Source organism: Helicoverpa armigera, chromosome 2, assembly GCF_030705265.1.
Source record: "Helicoverpa armigera isolate CAAS_96S chromosome 2, ASM3070526v1, whole genome shotgun sequence".
Taxonomy (NCBI): domain Eukaryota; kingdom Metazoa; phylum Arthropoda; class Insecta; order Lepidoptera; family Noctuidae; genus Helicoverpa; species Helicoverpa armigera.
This window is the reverse complement of record NC_087121.1, coordinates 254,884-267,473: the sequence shown is the minus strand read 5'-3', so window position 1 is coordinate 267,473 and position 12,590 is coordinate 254,884. Positions and strand designations below refer to the sequence as shown.

General features: G+C 35.4%; 1 protein-coding gene across 1 annotated transcript in view; it reads left to right on the top strand.

The window, feature by feature from the left end:
* Window positions 1-2,236: 2,236 nt before the first annotated feature.
* LOC110378470 (sodium-independent sulfate anion transporter) overlaps window positions 2,237-12,590 on the top strand; it is a 58,445-nt gene continuing 48,091 nt past the window's right edge. Inside the window, exon 1 of the mRNA XM_021337745.3 lies at window positions 2,237-2,444. The gene's annotated coding sequence lies outside the window, so the exon portion shown is untranslated. The remainder of the gene's footprint in view (window positions 2,445-12,590) is intronic.

Below are 12,590 nucleotides of genomic sequence, written 5' to 3'. Positions count from 1 at the left end.
TGCGACAATAAGCCGAGCGGCGGGCGACCGTGCGTCATTCAATACTATTCACTTTTACTTCTTTATTACTAGGAGAGAATACTACTGTCTGTCTCAGTTGCATTGTCTGAGGATGGGTCACGCTTCTTAAGGCCTATCTAAAGTCTCGTTGCCTCTAAGCGCACCCAAAAGTTATCAAACAATGCAGTGGTGGTTCAACCGTAGTGGGCATGCATTCAGCCCTTATATACCTACTTTCGTGTCATCTTCCTATGTACTCCCCTACGTAGTACTATGTAGGTACTGTGTCTGGATCCGCCCCTAAAACAATTACATCGACCTTCTCACAATTGCTCTAACTACTGAAATATTTGAATCAAGCGACCTCTTACGAACATCTACGACTCTAAGAGATATGCTGCTTCGGGTTGCAATCAACATAACTTTGAATTCTGCAGTAATTAAAAAACAATAAGAAAAAAGCAGATAGTTAAAGTTAATTAAGATCATGGTTACGTAGAAAGGACTCAATAATAATTAATGAACTTATTGTGAAGCAGAGTTAATATTGTTTGAGATTGTTGGTTGTTCTTGAAGTGGCAGACAGCAGTGACGTGATCCCAGAGACAATGAGAACGAACTGCATAAACTCAACACAACCTATTTAATTTGCAATCCTAATCAGACTGATTTTCCGAAATAGGAAACTAATTAACCAGTCAATTAGGTAGTTGCAGTAGATTAAGTCCAATTTTCAGTTAGTAATCCACGTATTTGCCTAATCTTCCTGTGTCGGAACAATTAGCCGGCGAGCCACAATGTCATGCTGAAAGCACCCAAACGTCAGCCATGTTGTCGTCACGCGCGCCGCTCTGCGACATTTCACGGATAATTCGGCGGGAAACGCGGAAACGCAGCTGTGACCTCGTGTCTTCCGCGCTTCAGACAAAAACACAGCCACCATACCATCCTAGGATTCATGGATAATTGACAATAGATGGGTAATTGAGTACCTCGGCGACTAAATTTAACCGCACCCAGTGCGTCACGGAGCGTGCGCCTGACGGTGAGAACGGATTGAACCGAGACACTTTTCTGGAATGATCTGAGGAAATTGGCGGCATGGGTTGCGTCTGCAATGTATTTTTAGAATTTCGATACCAGTCATAAACTAGTGATTGCTGATGTGGGGTTGACTGCTGATGGCTGATGTAATGATTTGACTTCCTTTCTTTCAAATATCTAGTCAGGACAACGGATTACTTATACAACTAAATATAATTCAATAACCATTAAGTAAAGCCTATCAACACATGGACATATAGTTCTGAGATCACGAGGAATACTAGATGAAGCTTGGCACCTCTCAATGAAGTCTTCATATAGTATTCTAACATTATTCTAGAAAGTTCTTGTTATTGAATCATCAAAACAAACGAACAACGTCACATGGGAGATGACCACAAGGAAATCCGTAAAACTAACAAATGAAGAAGAAACCCATTTCCTGTGCGCGGCGGAGCGGAACAAGGCTGCCGCTGAACACTCAGGTGCAACTCTTTTAATACCAGAAGTACTGAATGCTGAAAACATAAGAACTTCGATGATTCTATACCAAGGTTTTAGTTTGAGACCTTTTTTGGTAAAAATGGTTCAATCACGGTCAATAACATGGACTCTTCTGATATAAGAACCTAGAACACCAGCGTAATACCGATTTTGCACTTGACATTGGAATGAAAGACTCTTATTTTGCTATGTTTTTTTTCAGATATGAACCGCCCTTACAAACTCGAAAAACTAGCACATCAATGATTTATATATCTTGCTGTTATTGAAACCAAATTCAGGGTAACTAAGACCATAAACCTAGTAATAAAAGTGATAGGACAGCTCATTGTTGTACAGAGTCCAACACGCGATGCCTTCGGGCATCACAGCAGGACCTTCGTTATTAATGCTACGATACTTCAATGGTAAGCAACAAGTTCTATTCCCGGATTAGGTGATAAACTACTAAGAATGTATTCTAATATTACTATGAATAAGTTTTTTCAAGAAAAAGTTTTTTCGTAGCATCCCAGAATAAAGATTTACCAATATCAGATCCACCTCTGCCAAAACCATCAAAGGGACTCAAAAGGTACCTTTAATTTTACATGCTTTTTATTCACTATCTCTTGCTTTTTACTCACTATCTCTGTGCTTAAAAGTGCAGTGCATGATGTTGACCGCGTGCCGCATGGTGACAACAAAACAGCGGCATTGCCTGCGCGTGCGCCAGTCGGTACAGCTCGCGCGTGCAGCCTGCAGCTCGCGATTGCAACCCGTCGCAGTTGCAACCAGTCGCGGTAGCAACCAGTCGCGATAGCAACCAGACGCGGTTGCTCGACCATAGGAAGTGTTATCGAGTTACTGATTGTGGTTCACTGTGTCATATAAATTGTTTATTTTTGTTTTTGTTGGTGAGTAAATATTTTTTTTAATTAGGTATATACCTTTTTGCATTGACAAGGGTTAGGACAACAGGCCCTTTGAGAAGGGATGGTTTCAATGTTAGACTAGATGATAAGAAGGCAACAATATTTCGAAATAGTGACAATAACCTGTAAGAAACCTTGACCCATTAACACAATAATGCCAATGTATTAACAACAGCAAGCTATTGTAGGATAAGCTGACTTGACAGATGTAAATGGTCTGAATGTCTTTTCACTATACACTATAGAATCTAAGGGAATTCATTCAATAAAGTTTTTTTTATTCTTTACCGTTTTCTTATCAATAGGAAAAGGTTAACATTGCTAATGGATGATGAACTGATGATCATTGGAACACTTAATACAGGTTAAGTCATTAGTGAAAATCTCCTTCATTTCAAAGACCTACAAACATCGTCCTAAATTTCATGTCCCTAATATCGAAATCACTATCATGATTGACAAATAACACAACTAACATAAAGAAACCATAGCGTAACATACATACATAGTAGTAAGAACACGTATGTCGGTCGATAGCTAATGTCAACAACATCAGCTGTTCGGCAGTCGAGCACGTAGCTCCGTCGCGTTAGCTCCGTAAGGAAACGCGATGGACCTTCGAAGCTAGTAGTAGCTGTGTTATGATTACATACCCAAAAGAGTTAGTCCCAAGGTAGGAGCTTGATAACCCAGCTTAAAGAAATCACGTTCTATCAAAACAGTTTGCTGAAACTCAGGTATTATCAATTATCACAAGTTGATCTCGAGTGAGTCTTCGAAGCTATGTTTTGCACTTAAAAGATCCAAACATTACCAAACGTACTCTATGTTTTAATTCATTGCAAAGCGTTAGGATTTTGTTAAGCTTTGTCTTAGCAATAAAACGATAAAGTTCAAACAACTTATAAATGAACTTATCCATATTTAAACCAATGTTTCAAAAAGGAATGTCTCAAAAATGCCAAGTACATTGAGTGCTTGACCCGGTATCGTGGCCAAGTTGAACGAGGCGCACTTGCAATAATATAAATTGCTGTGCACTTGTATTTCTAGGTTTTACAATTCTACCGGACTGTGTATGGCAAGTCAGGGCCCTTCCGTCACACGCGATCCCGCGGATACCGACACATAATCCGATACTAGAAAGTTCTTTAATTTTATCATTGGTTTTTATTTTGGAAGTTCAAATATTTGTCTATGAAGATAAGTAGGAAGTTACATTTTTGTCAGTTTCATTTGTGGTCCGAAATAGAAACTGTGAAGATTACCTATATTACATTACACACGTAACATTGTTTAGTCTAAGCTACTGCTGCACGATAGATTTGATAGCTAAGTTACATTTGTAGTCTTAGCAATCACAAATTGTCATCTTTACTAGTAGTTTTGACCTGTAAATATGCAGATCATCATCACGACGCACATTTAGGAATTTGCAAGGTAGGACCGCAGATTACTAGTTGCTTCGCAAGTAGAACAATTAGTGTAGGAGTTATTCTAGCAATGATGATAGCAAGATTTGCAGTCTTAGAAATATAGTGAGAGTAATCAGCATTACTAGTTAACTAATATTGTAAGTCGACTCGTTTGGTAAGGTCTTGTGAATGTCGACCTCCCGTCAGTCTAGATCTACTAGAGGACGTAGTTTAAGGTTCTGTCTAGTAATTAGCGCCAGTGTTTCGTAACCGATGCTAATTAATTATGTTGACTAATTAATGTCGAACCGTTTTTTAGCGCCGAGTGGTGATCGTGCAAGCAAGGTCGGGGGGCAGGGCTGGCAGTTTAGGAACGAATGACTCTTGCAGCGGGTATTGCATACATCTATTAGATAATATACTAAGTTCCCAATAAGTAATACCTAGTAGGGGTATAAAATTCTCACCAAGAAAAAACAAATAACAACCGATTATAAAGAAATTTCGATATCGGCTACATAGTCTTCTTGAGTTTAAGTTTACAATGACCTCTAAAACCTAATGAAAGAAAAACATCTACATATACACGAGTCACGCGTACAGTCACACGTTCCTAACCACGAAATAATTGTCTGGAATGAACCTGACTGAAAAACTTAATTGAATTTTTTATACATTTTTAGGCAAATTGCGATACCTACATAATTTAAGCACAATTAAATATAATTAGATAATATGGAAGGTAATCTTTGGGAGCAATTTTCACGACAATCGAATTGGTCGCGCAGAGTTTGCCTCTAATTATACAAAAATTGGCCTATTTCTGTGACAGCGATTTCCGTCCAATTTGGGTATTCTGACCCATTATAGGTACTCAGACGTTTTACTGTGCCGCAAAAACTTATGAACATAATGTACATAATCATTACGATCAGCTACTAAATACTCAAACTTAAATTATTACGATCATCCGAAAGACGATGACTTATTTTCAGGTTGTTCCGATATTTTTTTTTTTTATATTTTTGTGTTATATAAAAAGTGCAGTCACATTCATAATATCTCCGTAGCTACTAACATTCAACCTTTTTAAGAAAATCTTTCACTTGCATTAAGAGGGCTATCACAAATTTTCGCGAATTTAAACGTTTTATACGAGTTTTGATGCTTTGGATATAGTCACAATAAAAAAACAAAAATAAGATTCTGAAAGTTTGATCATTTATCTTGAAAGTGTATTAAATAAATATTTTAATTTGTCCACGTACATCAGTAAAATCTTTGTCTCTGCAAAGGATGTTTCATAAAATGTTGCTTTTGGGTATCTTTTGATGCTTCGGTACTCCGAGGATATAGCAATTTAACCATTTATAAAAATGTTCAAGATACAACTATATATTGTACTTGGAAGTGCTTAAATCAATTTATTACAATTCATACAGTATTACACCAAAAATAATTCTATAAAACTGAGAGTTACTGACAATTTTCCGTACGAAACTATATTTTTTATCTATGAAAGTATAATCCAAATTCAAATAAAAAACATTTAATAATTAAGGTGGCATTGTTATAAAGCTTGAAAAAAAAAATTGGTCTATTTAAAAGTAAAACAATATTTTAAAATAATTTTTGTTTGCAATGCAAAAATCAATATAAATCTTGTGACGCGCGGTGTTCAACTTTAGTCAGCGCCAGGCGCTTACCGAGGAGGGACGTATCGCTCGCTGTTGCGCCGCGTAAACTCGCCGGAGTTCGAAAAATATAGCGCAACCTACGCATCTAACACGTTTTGATACTAGTGAGTTTTATTTTATTTATTAGTTATAATGATCTGATTGAAATGTAACATACATAAGTATTAGGCCATGATATTCTAATTCGAAAATGTTATAGATTGGGTTCTCTTTTTTTGATGTTGGTTATAAAGAAATATGTACGTAAATGTCATCGTCGTTAGTTTCGCTGTTGCATAATAATGTAATTGGACTTCTTTGATTCTTGCAGGATAATGAAAGCATATTTAATTCAGACTATCAGACTCAATTGAATACCAGTACAAATAATATGGTAAGTATTTTTTGTCACCCGCAAAAGGTATACGTGACATATTTGTTTTAATAAACTATCTACATTCCTAGTTTTCATTGTTGCAGGAAAATGAAGATACAATACATGGAAGACGAATTATAGATTTTAGTTTTTTTATAAATCAATTACTTATAATTGATAAACATGGTGAAAAGTTTGGTTGTCGATTAAATAATTTAAAAATTGTAAACGATTACTTGTTTATTGTAACTCAATCGAGCTATTCTAGGTTATAAAATTCATCGGTACAAATAATATTTCATAAACTATAAAAACAATAAATTATTTCGGAAAAAAGTGGCAAAGTCTCAAGTTTGTTTGTGCCGCGTGGCGGTCCGCAGGTGTGCGTTGCGTATTTCACTAGACGCACACATGCGCAAGTGCTGCCGGCTATCGTCTAATTTACCTACAACTGAGCAATTCGATTTTGTAATAGCGCTCTTAAGTGTGTAATACGTTTCTCACCCGTTTCATAGATAAAAGCTAGTTACTTGATAGATGACTTGCAAAAAAACTTCAAAAGCTTCGCAATAACTCAGGCTGAAGTTAAAAGGGTTATTTCAGCGGCGCCATCAAACAACTGAGGCTCGTAACTGTTGCTGTTGTTTACAAACTTCACGATCTTTTGTTGTACAGTATGAGCAGAGCCGGTGGTTAGGTAGTTTTGTATCATAACACTTGTAAATATTCAGGTACAATATACATAATTATTTGATCATTTTTTAACACCGCGAGTTTTTTTCTAATATGAATGACAAGTAATTTAATATGTCTGGATCATATTTTTTTATAACTTATTGATAAGAGCTAGAGCTTCGGATAGTTAAATAGCAAAACTTTACCTTACCCTTACTTACCCTTGAATGAAAATCTACCACCGTTGAATGTGACGACTAGGAAAATTGTTATGAAATATTGTGGAAAGGCGTATTATTGAAAATATTGTTAGTTTTTACTCATTTAGCCACTTATTGTCCTTGATTTGAAATAAAGCTTAGTTTTTAATAAAACAATTGCAAGATACCTACATTGTTTGATTTAATTCATTCAATCTTTATTTATGAGAAGTTTACATGCATTATATAGTTATAAAAATTGTAATGATGTAACTATCGATCAATAAAAAAAATAATATTTATTAAAGCGTTGGTAGTAGTTGGTAAGACTGATAAACTGTAATTATAAAATCGTTATTCCATGAAACATAAATAAAGAACAATGCTTTTTATTTGTTTTAAATACATCGTTTAAAGCATTTAAACAATTATCTGCTTGATAGAGTTGCAATAACTTTTCCTTAAATGCGACATCTCTGTCTTTTACCGTTACTAAAAAAAAAGCAAATGGACAAAAAATAAAAGCAAAAAAAAACAAGATGGTGTAATTTCTATTTGTATATCTTTCATGTTAATGTCAGTCATTTCCCTCGATCAGTAATTAATTGTTCCAATTACTGTGATTATCGTTCGATAAGACAAATGGTAATATTGTTAAACAATTATAACTATGGGACTCTGTCCACAAAATAAATAGGTACAGAAGTCAATCTTCATACAAAGCGCGTTCGAGTCACGCAGACATAGGTGTCTATGTGTGCGTGTACACAGACGCGCTGTCTCAAAACAACTCAAAACAGTGCGAGCGCGGCTGCCATTTTCTTGAGATACGCGCGTCACACACTAGGTAGATAAATGTGCACGCGTTGTGATATCTAACTGAAATTTGACTGTAATATTTTCAATTTTAATAACAAAAGAAAAAGTAATAATGGAGCAACAAAAAAAGTCGTATTATAATTGTTCAGTGGACGGTTGTTTTAACACCCTTTTTAATACAACAATAAACAGTGAACTGTCGTTTTTTAGCCTGCCGGTTGAATCAGAGAGGTAAGTACCTATAGTATGTAATGTACATACTTATTTTCTAATATTTCGATGGTTCGTTTAATAAACGCAGTAGGTACAATTAGGTGGGCAGGTAAGCCCCGGCGTCTGGTCCAATGCCGTAATAAGTCTTGCTAGTGTCGACCCAGGCGAACCTGCCTACCTACCCTCAAAGATTATTACTAGTAGGAGTTGATACATTTTTGTGATCATGGCGAGAGTATGGTGTAAGGTAGACGAAATAAAACCGTTCAAGTGCGAGTCGGACTCGCACATCAAGGTTTCTGTAGGTAGAAGCAAGCTTAGATCAGGGACTGTACCAACGCATTACATAAAAAAAAAATTTTTCGCAAGTAAAGATGTACTTTGTTTTACATAGTGTTTTATGGTATATATGTATGAATAACAAAAATATAAATTTGTTTCTGAAAAAGTTCGGTACCTATCTCGTTCAAACTAATTTCCGTTGAAAGTGTTTATTAACCTCTTGTATGCCACATTAAATATTTTATTATTATTGGTTTATATTTCATTTTTCCTGTTTTATTTTCAACAATAAATCAAATAATTAGATACGAGTAGGTACCACTACCACGTTAGTTTTATGCGCATAAGAAAGTTGACAACCCTAGCGCGACCGCCGAGTTTAGGCATGAAAAGTGAAGTACATACATGAGATTGACTTCTGTACCTATGTATTTTGTGCTCTGTCTAACTGTTCTCGGAAAATAGAAATGTTTATGGAGTCACGCAATACAGGCGATTTCAAGAAGGCTTACTTATTGCAGAGGTTAAAAAATTGGCAGGTCTTTTGTACTTTAAAACCACGATTTTGTAGTCCTCCCAGCTTTTGAGAATAAGCATGGATTGATCCGATAAAAACTTTTGACGTTGCAACAGCGATAAGTAGGTACGTGTAGCTTCTGTGACGTCGTTAACATTGCTTTATCGAAGAGAACAAACAGTTAAGTTAACATATTAACAAAAAGTCTAAAGGCTACAGCAACATACATACAAATCTACAATTAACGCAATATGTTTACTTAACTACAGTTAAAACTCTAGTAGTAGTATTATTAGCGCAATAAAACTGTGACATCCAAACTGGTTCTTCTGCAACACCCGCGCGATATGTGTGTGACGTCACAGCAGCACGCGGCGCACGCGCAGCCCGCGCGCGCACGTGACTCGCGCGAGCAATTTGACATGCTGTGTGTGAGAAGTTTATCCACTGTTCTAGTATTCATTTCATAATAACATTGTGACTACAATTTTTTTGTTTGTAAACAGTTTCTCAAACTTTTCTTTCACATACTTACCTAGTTCTTCATAAAATCTCGATTAAAATTGCCCTACAATCTTTTCCAGATATGTATAACATATCTATCCAGATATGTATAGTACATAGGTAGGTAACCTATAGAGGTTAAATCATTGTTTTGTGACAAACAATGCAATAGACGCTAGTGTGGGATGTCAATCAGTGTAATAACTATGATTATATAAATACCTAATTGGTCACACCGCATTCAGATTAAATTATGGCAATTATGCTAAACAAGTTGCATCCCGATGTTTTTCTGCGTCTTACAACTGGGTATTTCACGCATCTGAATAAAAAACTTGCGAGGATCTGTATCCCGCAGAAGTCATTCAAAATTCTCTCTAATTGGTTCTGTAGTTATATGAGAAATACATTTAATTTTATAACATAGTACTCAGGAGTTAGTAATCGAGTGGTAGGTTATATGATTAGTACATGTTCTAGTAAGCGTGTAATTAAATAATGTATTAATTTGTTTGTACCTAGATTATTTGCAATGTTCCATCCTTCTCTATGTACCAAAAATAATGACATAGAATTTCCTAAGTCTCTATAATATTGTAAAATGTTCTACACAGTCTCAACATATCTCTAAGAATAATATGTCTTTAGCAATTCTGATGAAACCAGAAGATGTCATGTAGGTAATCTGCTAACAAATTATAGTAAATTCATCATATTACCGTATGTAATTGTACATACATGACATTATGTGTATATAATGTTTGCAATAAAGATATTATGGCTATTTACCCGACTATTACCAAGAACTATCGTTTTTTCATATAAAATTAATGTCTTACAAGACATTCTGATGATTTCTTAATATCCATGTATTTAAATGTCCATTTTAACTTATTACTACACAGCTTACTGTCTCAAAAAAAATGCCAAAAATATGTTTCTTAATACCAAATATTTTTACTCAACTGGGTACTCTTACGTTGGATACTAAATTAACTAACTTTTTTATGAGATTTATATCATCTAAGTTAACACATAAATATACATAACATTGTGGTTAATTTATTAATTTATAACTGATGTAATACTGCTCATTTATTACACAGCAGTTGCCATAAGAAATAAATTACGTTTCTAATAACTAAGTGTTGACACAGACTGACGACTAACGACTAGCTAGACGAAAGTGCATCAATTTTTATTTATTTCTAAAAATGTAGTTCAATGGTTCCGTTTGAGATTAATTTATTTATGACGATAAATATAATATCACTTAAAATCAAAACTGCTTACTATATACAAAATGTAACTACGTTAAAGTTCATACGACAACTGCTTCAATTTATTATAATGTATGGAAAATATTTGTTCCCTTATGAAACCTAATGTTACAGGCAGTAGTATTAAGTTATAGAATTTGCAAAATATTAAATACTAGTATTAAATATTAACCAAATGACAAAATTCTAATACGTTTTCTATATTGCGGTTCTTGCGATTTATCTCAGTAAATTTCACGAACTACAATTAATTTTTGCGTTTCCCTTCAAGATACAAAAGTCGTGCAACTGTCGCCCGTCTGAATCCAACATTATGAATTAAGTGTCACGACATTGATTGTTATTCCTAGCTATCCTGTGACCTTCTGCATCTAGGAAATACCAAAATACGATATCTAATAGAGTTTTATTAAGATTCAATAAGTTATTATGTTTTTTACTCAATTAAATAGTGTTTTTCCGTGACTATTTTTAACATTGTTGCTAAAATAAATTCGTTTATTAGATCTAAATTATTTTAAATAATAATATGTCTTAACTCACTAGCTACGAATTCTAATATTCTTCAAGCATGCCTGGTTAATTTTGTTTTGAAATCGCCTAGACTCTCATATCATTCTTGATAAAATATGAGTGATTTCCAAATACTGCTTTTTTACCGAATAAAATTGAACTGACACTACAACTGGCCCCTATCATCTTTACAGACATATTATTGTGTATGTCGCTAAAAACTTTCTTTACAATCATAAAACACCGTTCGAAGACTATTGCAAAGCTCTTATCCCCATCTCAACCCTACCTGAGACATCCCATCCACATTGTTCGCGCCCTTAGCGGCCCGGCCTTGGTCCGGCGGGTCGATGACCTTGTGACGTCACAGCTTGCAGAGCTCCTGCTAGGTACACTGCGCGCCATACAAACCTACCGTTATTCATTTACTGTTTGTGTTTGACCAGGTACTCGTAAATATCCCTTGTTTGAACATCACTTATTATCTACCAAGTTAGTTATTTTCAAGGAAATAAGTAGAACTTAGCATCCAAATGTATGACAATAGTGGCTGCGTAGTGAAACTTGTTTTATCAGGAAGCTGAACATAGAATATGTTTAAATTGATTGAAGGATTTACATGTGCGTACGACGCCGGCGCATAAATGATACCTTTAAAATGCTCTTGAATTTAAAATTTTGATTTCGTCATAGGTATATTATTATTTAATGGTAAAAATGATGAGGGTTCCTTGAGTATTGATAACTGAGCCCTAAAGTTGTAGTCCCGCTTGCGTATTTCCCTTTCTGTGTTCAACTGGCGACATCGGTCTCGCGAAATCCACACGCTTTTGTTTTACCACGGAATCCTACGATCCCGTGTTCAATTCGCGTCAACAGAGCACGCTTTTGCGATCAAGCAACGTTAAAAGAAGTTTTACAAAACAGTGTGTAATTGAGTTGAACACGGTGTTTTAACCTGTCTATTCGAAACAAATCCGTACTGATTTAGCGCGTTCGTAAATGTTCGGGATAAATCGTGCGGGCCGAACGAAGCAGGCGAGAGCGCCCGAAGTTGGATTCGCGCGCTTATCGTTGCAATTTGTTATTTTTTGTTACTGTCATCAAAAAGCAATTACCCAGCAGTGGTAGAAATTCAGTTCGGCCTTTCTGTTAAAAAGAAACGTGCACTAATATCGCTGCGAACATAGACCAAAACGAACGTTCCGCAAAATAGTCATGTCGGTGTTTTTTTTTGTTATTTTTGTGCTGATAATAAATGTTTCATTAATTGTATTGTATGTAATATTTCATTGAAATCATATTGAGTTAATAAATACAACCTACTGTCTACTATTGATACCGATTCAACACGCTCTTGAAGACTCAAACAGTCTAAGAGTCAAGTCAAAAAAGTGTTCGGTTCAACTGCACACGATTTTGTTAAACCATACCCAGCGCCACTTGAACGCAAAAGAGTGCTCAGTTGACGCAAATTGAACACGGGTTCGTAGGATTCCGTAGTAAAACAAAAGCGTGTGGATTTCGCGAGACCGATGTCGCCAGTTGAACACGGAAAGGGAAATACGCGTCCCGCTTCGTATCGATCAAGATTGATATGGATCTTGCTACGTTTTGATGTTTCTTTACTATATTTTTACAAAAAATGGAGTGAAATA